Source organism: Carlito syrichta, unplaced genomic scaffold (assembly GCF_000164805.1).
Source record: "Carlito syrichta isolate Samal-C Ts95f unplaced genomic scaffold, Tarsius_syrichta-2.0.1 Scaffold314328, whole genome shotgun sequence".
Taxonomy (NCBI): domain Eukaryota; kingdom Metazoa; phylum Chordata; class Mammalia; order Primates; family Tarsiidae; genus Carlito; species Carlito syrichta.
This window is the reverse complement of record NW_007258424.1, coordinates 342,076-348,963: the sequence shown is the minus strand read 5'-3', so window position 1 is coordinate 348,963 and position 6,888 is coordinate 342,076. Positions and strand designations below refer to the sequence as shown.

The window sequence follows — 6,888 nt, the reverse complement described above, 5'->3', positions numbered from 1 at the left end:
GACTCAGGCAATCCTCTCACCTCTGCCTCCCAAAGTGCTGGAATTACAGGTGTGAGCCACTGTGCCCGGCTGAGAGAAAAATTTACCAAGCAAAGGAGGGGAGGTTTTCGAAACTATGAGACCATCATAAAACTGTATTTGAGATGGTGACTGATGCAGTTTGGCTAGTGACTAAAATATCTGTAAAAGTATCCTGTCAATAAGTGAATAGATGAATGGGAGGCAGAAGATGAACTGAGACTAAAGAGGTTCTTTTAGGTGTCTACACCTAAAATCTAAAGACTGAAGGTGGGAGAGATATTGCCAAAATGAATATCAGGATACCTTAAGCTGAAAATACTTTTAACACCAACCTGAAGTGTCTCAACTAGAAAGTTAATCTTAGCTCATGAGTTAAAATTTTTTTAATTTTTTTTAATTGCCTAGCACGAGGACTAAACGGTTTACTATATTATAATCATAGCAGCAAGAAAGATTATTTCTGAGAACTATTTTAAATTAACAAAACTTGGAGTGAAGAGTTTTCACCCTGTGATTGGCTTTTCCAATTCATTTTGGGGATAAAAATGCTCTGGTTTGGAGGTAAGTCCATGCACAACCCTAAGGTGTGCCAGGCTCAGGCTCCGAGGCTGGCCCTACCCCCTTACCTCTGGATGCATCACCCCTTCTCTGACGAATCCTAGTGCTAAGCTGCTCAAGTAATTTTGTAGGGCTAAATTGTCACAAGAGCAAATCACAGTTTATTTCCAAACTAAATAGCTCAATTTCTTCATAAACACTCAAGACTTGGGATAGGAGAGAAAAAGCCCTTCATGTTTTTTTCCTTCCTTAAGCCTTAATGTTGTTACCAATCATGCTTAACTAAAAAAAGGTCACCTTCCACGATCCCTCCTCCCCAAAGGAAGCTAGACAACACCCAATTAGACAGGAAACCTTCTTGATGGCAGTTTCTGTTCTGTCTTACCCTTAGCCCAATGTTTCTGCACATAGTACATAATCATAAAACTACTTGTTGGATAATAATAAATACCAAATATAGTGTTTTTAGCAAGCCAAATTACAATTGATTTAACAATTTTCTGTGCCAAAAATAAAATTATCTCTCTTCATTTTTTTTCCAATTCCTGTGTCCCTCACCTTGTAAAAAACAATCAAACAAAAAATGTAATATCCAGCTAATTGGAAGGCTGAGGCAGAAGGATCGCCTAAGTCTAGTAGGTGGAGGCTGCAGTGGCCATGAGCAGCCACCGCATTCTAGCCTGGGCGACAGAGTGAGACTCCAACTAAAAAAATAATAATAATAAATTCTGACTTGGTCAACAGCTTTAAAATTCTGTAGCACCAGGTGTAGTGGCTGAAGCCTGTAACCCCAGCACTTTGGGAGGCAGAGGCGACTTTCTTGAGCTCAGGGGTTCGAGACCAGTCTGGGCAACTTGGTGAAACCTCATCTCTACAATAAATAAAAAAATAAGCTGGGCATGGTAGCATGTGCCTGTAGTTCCAGCTATTTGGAAGGTTGAGGTGGAAGGATCGCCTGAGCCCAGCAGGTCAAGGCTGCAGTGGCCATGAGGATGCCACTGCACTCCAGCCTGCCAGCCTGGGTGACAGTGAGACTCCAACTCAAACAAACAAAAAAAAAACAAAACCAGAAAAAACTGTAGCATGACATTTGAGTTTAGTGTACTATTTCTGCTCCAAAGAAAATTACTTAAAGTAGATTTCCACACTATTGAAGGAGATGGAAACTACTGAAATATTTAAAGCAGTAGATTAATTTCTCTTCTAGAAAGCTAATTCAGGCAGCAAGAAATCACATTTTAAAGTTCCAGAAAGAGGGCCAGGCTTGGTGACTCAGCCTGTAATCCCAGCACTTTGGGATGCCAAGGTAAGAGGACTGCCTGAGCCCGCGGGTTTGAGACCAGCCCAGGCAACTTGGTGAGACCTTGTCTCTACAATAAATCCCAAATTAGCCAGGTGTGGTAGTGTGCGCCTGTAGTTCTGGCTACTTGGAAGGACTGCCTGAGGTCGAGGCTGCTGTGGCCATGAGCATGCCACCGCACTCCAGCCTGGGAGACAGAGACTCCAACCAAAAATAAATAAATAAATAAAGTTCCAGACAGAGAATCTCATGAACTTTTCGGTGTCTTCTCATACTCTTTTTTCCCCCTTTCGGGAAAATATCTGGTCACATCTTTAAGATTCAGCACAAGCTCAAATGAACACCGCACCTATACGTCTATCAAAGTTCTCAAAGCCTCTCAGACATTCCTCTTTTAAGACATCTACTACAATTTCTTTATAGGTCTTCCTTCCCCTCTAGACAAATTACTACCAGCATCAAGCAGTGATGGTCCGTAAAAGGGTTTCCACATAAATGAATCAATCTGAAAAACTGGCTTTTCTTCTAGTACTACAGCTGAAATGACCCAATAAGGAGAATTATAGATGCCTTAGCAGGGGAAATACATTTGGTGAAACTGGTGAATTAATGTTCACCGAATACAAATGTAAAAGTCTTGGAGATATGAAGCCATATGCACAACAAATGCTTTCATGGTTGGCTAGGGTGAGTTAGGACCCCACAATCGATACAATTCTCTTTTCGGCACTGTAGAATTTAAAAATATGCTTTGGACAACTTTGGCTTGCTCAGAAATATTTTGTGTTTGTTTCATATGCTACTCAACAATCTTACTGGGAGCTCTTTTGTGGTTTTTCCCAAGTGCATTACTCAGACCTTTAGCCTTTTGCAATTATATCCCCGCCACCCAGAATGTCCTACAACCTGCTCAGTTCTACTGCACACACCTTCCCCATTGACTTTAACTTATCCTCCAAAACTCAGCCTTTTCTGGAAACCATCCTAATTCTCTATGAGGTGCCATTTCCATCTTCCTAAAAGCACTATAAAATATTTTAAATTCAAATATACTGGCTGGACACGGTGGCTCAAGCCTGTAATCCCAGCACTTTGGAGGCCAAAGTGAGAAGACTGCCTGAGTCCAGGGGGTCGAGACCAGCCTAGCAACTTGGTGAGACCTCATCTCTACAATAAATAAAAAAATTAGCCGGGTATGGTGGCATGCATCTGTAGTTCTGCTACTTGGAAGGCTAAGGCAGAAGAATCGCCTCAGAACAGAAGTTGGGGCTGCGGTGGCGGTGAGTGTGCCACTGCACTCAAACCTGGGTGACAGAATGAGACTCCAACTCAAAAAAAAAATTCAAATATAAATTTTTAGGTTACTTGTGAGAGTATATAGCATTACAGATTAAGAATTTACTGGCTGGGTGCAGTGGCTCACACCTATAATCCCAGCAATTTGGGAGGCTGAGGTGAGAGAATTGCCTGAGCCCACGGGTTCGAGACCAGCCTGGGCAACTTGGCGAGACCTCATCTCACCAAAAAATTAGCCAGGCGTGGTGGCGCATGCCTGTAGTTCCAGCTACTTGGAAGGCTGGAAGGCTGAGGCACAAGGATCACCTGAGCCCAGCAGGTCGAGGCCACTGCACTCCAGCCTGGGTGACAGAGCGAGACTCCAACTCAAAAAAAAAAAAAAAAAGAATTTACAATTCACTTAGAAGATTACTTACCATGCGCCACAAATACAAAATATGCACCTCTCAACATATTCTGTTTATTGCTCCCACTAGGCCATAAACATATGTCTTATGTCTTCCTATCTCTGAGCATGTTCAATGCTTGGCCCAATGTGGCTGCTCAACGTCAATCTACTAAGTAAACGGAATTAACTTTGGGCATTAGAGTAATAATCCTTCAAGTTCTTCTGATATAATTATTATCTTTACAGTCATAATTTTTTAAGAGCCAGAATAAAATACTGATTTAAATCCAAAAAGTATCTTGTGCTGGATTCCAGCAGAGACAAGCAATAGGTTTCAGAAAAACTGGAGAGTCCTTCTTCAGATTTGGGAAGAGCCTAAGAACACTCAATTTGACAGGCACACCACCTCTACCTATTTCACAGAAAAAGGGTGTTACACAGGACATTGAGAACCCCTGAATTAGCAGTTTTTCCTGCCTCCAGCCACATTCTGACTAAATACAATAAATCGAAGTCTGAGCTGCCTTCAAGGCTCTACACAGTCACCTCAAGTTCAAGTATGTCAAAGCTAGTTCCTCTTCCAACTTCTTAATTCTGTTTTCGGAATGTCACAATAAAATTGTACCATTGAACTCCACTGGGCCAAGTTCTGCAAAGGTCTTCCTTTACATTTCTCCAGTCCCCACTACAGCACTGGTCTTCGTATTTCTACATGGACTAGCCTAGCAGTCTAACTAGCCTCTCTGTTTTTAGGTTTTCCTGTTTAATTCATCAGGCACCTGCTACCCAATCCATTTCCCTCCAAGGTCAATGGTTCAAAATGCTGGATGATCTTGTCATTCCTCTCCCCAGTCCCTAATCATTTGGCAACATCTGGAGACATTTTTGATTGTCACAACTGTAAAAATGCTACTGGAATCTAGTGAGTGAAGGCCAGGAATGCAGCTGAACATTCTACAATGCATAGGATACACACACAGAACAAAGAATTATCTGGCCACAGATCACCATGTCATCTTGGGCCAGTTGTTGAAACTTCTTGAGAATCAGTTTCCTCAACTGTACAATGTGGTCAAAGTACCTTAAAGGGCCATCAGAAAGATTAAGTGAGCCACTGTATGCAGAACACTGAGCAGTGTCTACAGACTGGGTACATTCACACCTTTTTTTTAAAGAAATTGCTTTGTCTTTTCTCTCAAACAGAATTATTCTTGCACTAAAAAGGCTAGATAGAATGGACGCTGATAATGGGAACAGAGACCCTGAGAAGCACATTTCAAATGAACATCAGAGGTGTTCTTCGCGGCCTGGATAAGCTGCATGTCAATAATTTAAGCAAGCAAAGTTGTTGATCCATGGTTAGATGAAGTGCTATTAGCCTGAAAAGAGGTTAATGCCATTACTGAAAAATGGAGCAAGTAGATTGGGAAACTGTAGGCTGATGAACCTTATAAAAGAAAAGGTCTACGTTAAGATGTGTATACAAGGACGCAGCATCAAAGAATCATGGCACACTAACCTTTTTCCACAAAACTTTTAAACTTGGGAGCACTGTTGATAGCTGGAATGTTGTGTGAAATGTGACAGGACCTCTCATGACAGACTTGTGGAAACATAGCTTGGGTACTATGACAATTAAGCAGAATTGTAATCACTGGACTAACTGCACGAAAGGTGGTGCCTCACCTAATGCCACCACATGGACAGCGGCTCTTGTTTCTACACCCTCCTTCCTGCTGCAACTGAGGAACTGTCCTGAACTGTCCGAGCTGACCCTTCAGTGTGGACCCAGCCTTCTTCCTTCTCAAGGACCTGAGGCGTCTCTAGCAGATCATGGCCACCCAATTTCACACCTACCTTACCGACTCCTACCCTACTGCCCCCTTGCCCGGACAGTTTCTACCCATTTCTTTGCACCTCCCCCTATCTTCAGTCAACCTTCTTGAAGGAGTTGTCCTAACAGTTCCCACCTCCTCATCTCTCAACTGGCTACTGTTTCCATTACTCCAGGAACCCAACACCACTTACTCCAAATCCAATGTCACTTCTCTGCCCTCATGTTACTGTTAGGTCCTCAACTTGCATTCAAGAAGCCAACACAGATCAAACAACAACAGTACAGGAAAAAGAATGACACAGCGGCAGCAGAAACTTAAAAAAAAAATTAATTACAGTTAAGTTCGGAGTGAGTCAACTGGTTGTGTGATGCACAGTGCAAATGTGATCTTAGAAGGCAAAACACACTATCTTCACCTTCTGCATACTGGGTGTATCCTACCTGGAGCTCGGTCTTGGAGATATTTTGCAAAATAAGACTTTTAAAAAATAAGACCTTCAAGCTATTATTACTGCCTATAGATGCAACCTGCTGCCTTGGGGGATAGTGTGTAGGATGGGTCGCTAGTAAATATCAAGGTCTCTTCTTGAATGCTTTTAAAATTTCATTCTAGGTGGGGCAGGGTGGTTCACGCCTGTCATCCCAGCACTTTGGGAGGTGGAGATGAGAGGACTGCCCGGGGTCGGGGGGGTTCGAGACTAGCCTGAACAACAAGGTGAGACCCCCTCTCCACAATAAATAAAAAAACTAGCCGGGTGCGGTGGCGCACCCCTCTCGTGCCAGCTACTTGGAAGGCTGAGGCATGAGGATCGCCTGAGCCCGGCAGGTGGAGGCGGCGGTGGCCGTGAGCGTGCCACCGCACTCCAGCTCGGGCGACAGAGTGGGACTCCGACTCAAAACAATAACAGCAATACAACTTCGTCTTAAGACTCCACGGATCGGACTGACCTGTGTTATAACTCCACACTAGCCAGGGAGAAAAACACACCGACGCGACGCCGGGCTAAATCCAGATTTTCTGACTCGCAGTTTAAAATTTTCCGACACGCTCCGCCACAGTACAGAAACCAGAGGGCCGCCAAACCATCCCTTGCCGTGGCCGCGACAACCCGATCCTGGGGGTGCGCTGGGAAAGCGCTTCGATTCCGGTTCGCCCACCCAACTTTGGGAAACGGCGAGCGAAAAGGGACCCTCGACCCGTCGCCACGAGACTTCCCACCTGTTAGAGCCACAGTCCCCTCCCGGCGCCTTTTAACGGCTTTAGGGCTCCCCAAGGCCTCCCCTCGGGGGGCGCCTCTCCTCTGCTCCACGGCCGGGGGCGAAGATCGAGTCCGGCCGGCAGACCGGCCCCCCCCGCACCCGGCAAAGCCAGCGGGCCCCGCGCGTCCTGGCAGCGGGAGGCCCCCGGGGCCCCGCCCGGCGCGCCCTGGGCGGCGGCGCGCAGGCCCTCCGCGCGCGCGCACCCCCGCTCACCCTCGTGGGACATGG

General features: G+C 45.1%; 1 protein-coding gene across 1 annotated transcript in view; it reads right to left on the bottom strand.

Moving 5' to 3' along the window:
- RNF149 (ring finger protein 149) overlaps positions 1 to 6,882 on the bottom strand; it is a 32,454-nt gene extending 25,572 nt beyond the window's left edge. The window contains exon 1 of the mRNA XM_021719228.1: positions 6,874 to 6,882. The gene's annotated coding sequence lies outside the window, so the exon portion shown is untranslated. The remainder of the gene's footprint in view (positions 1 to 6,873) is intronic.
- Positions 6,883 to 6,888: the final 6 nt, after the last annotated feature.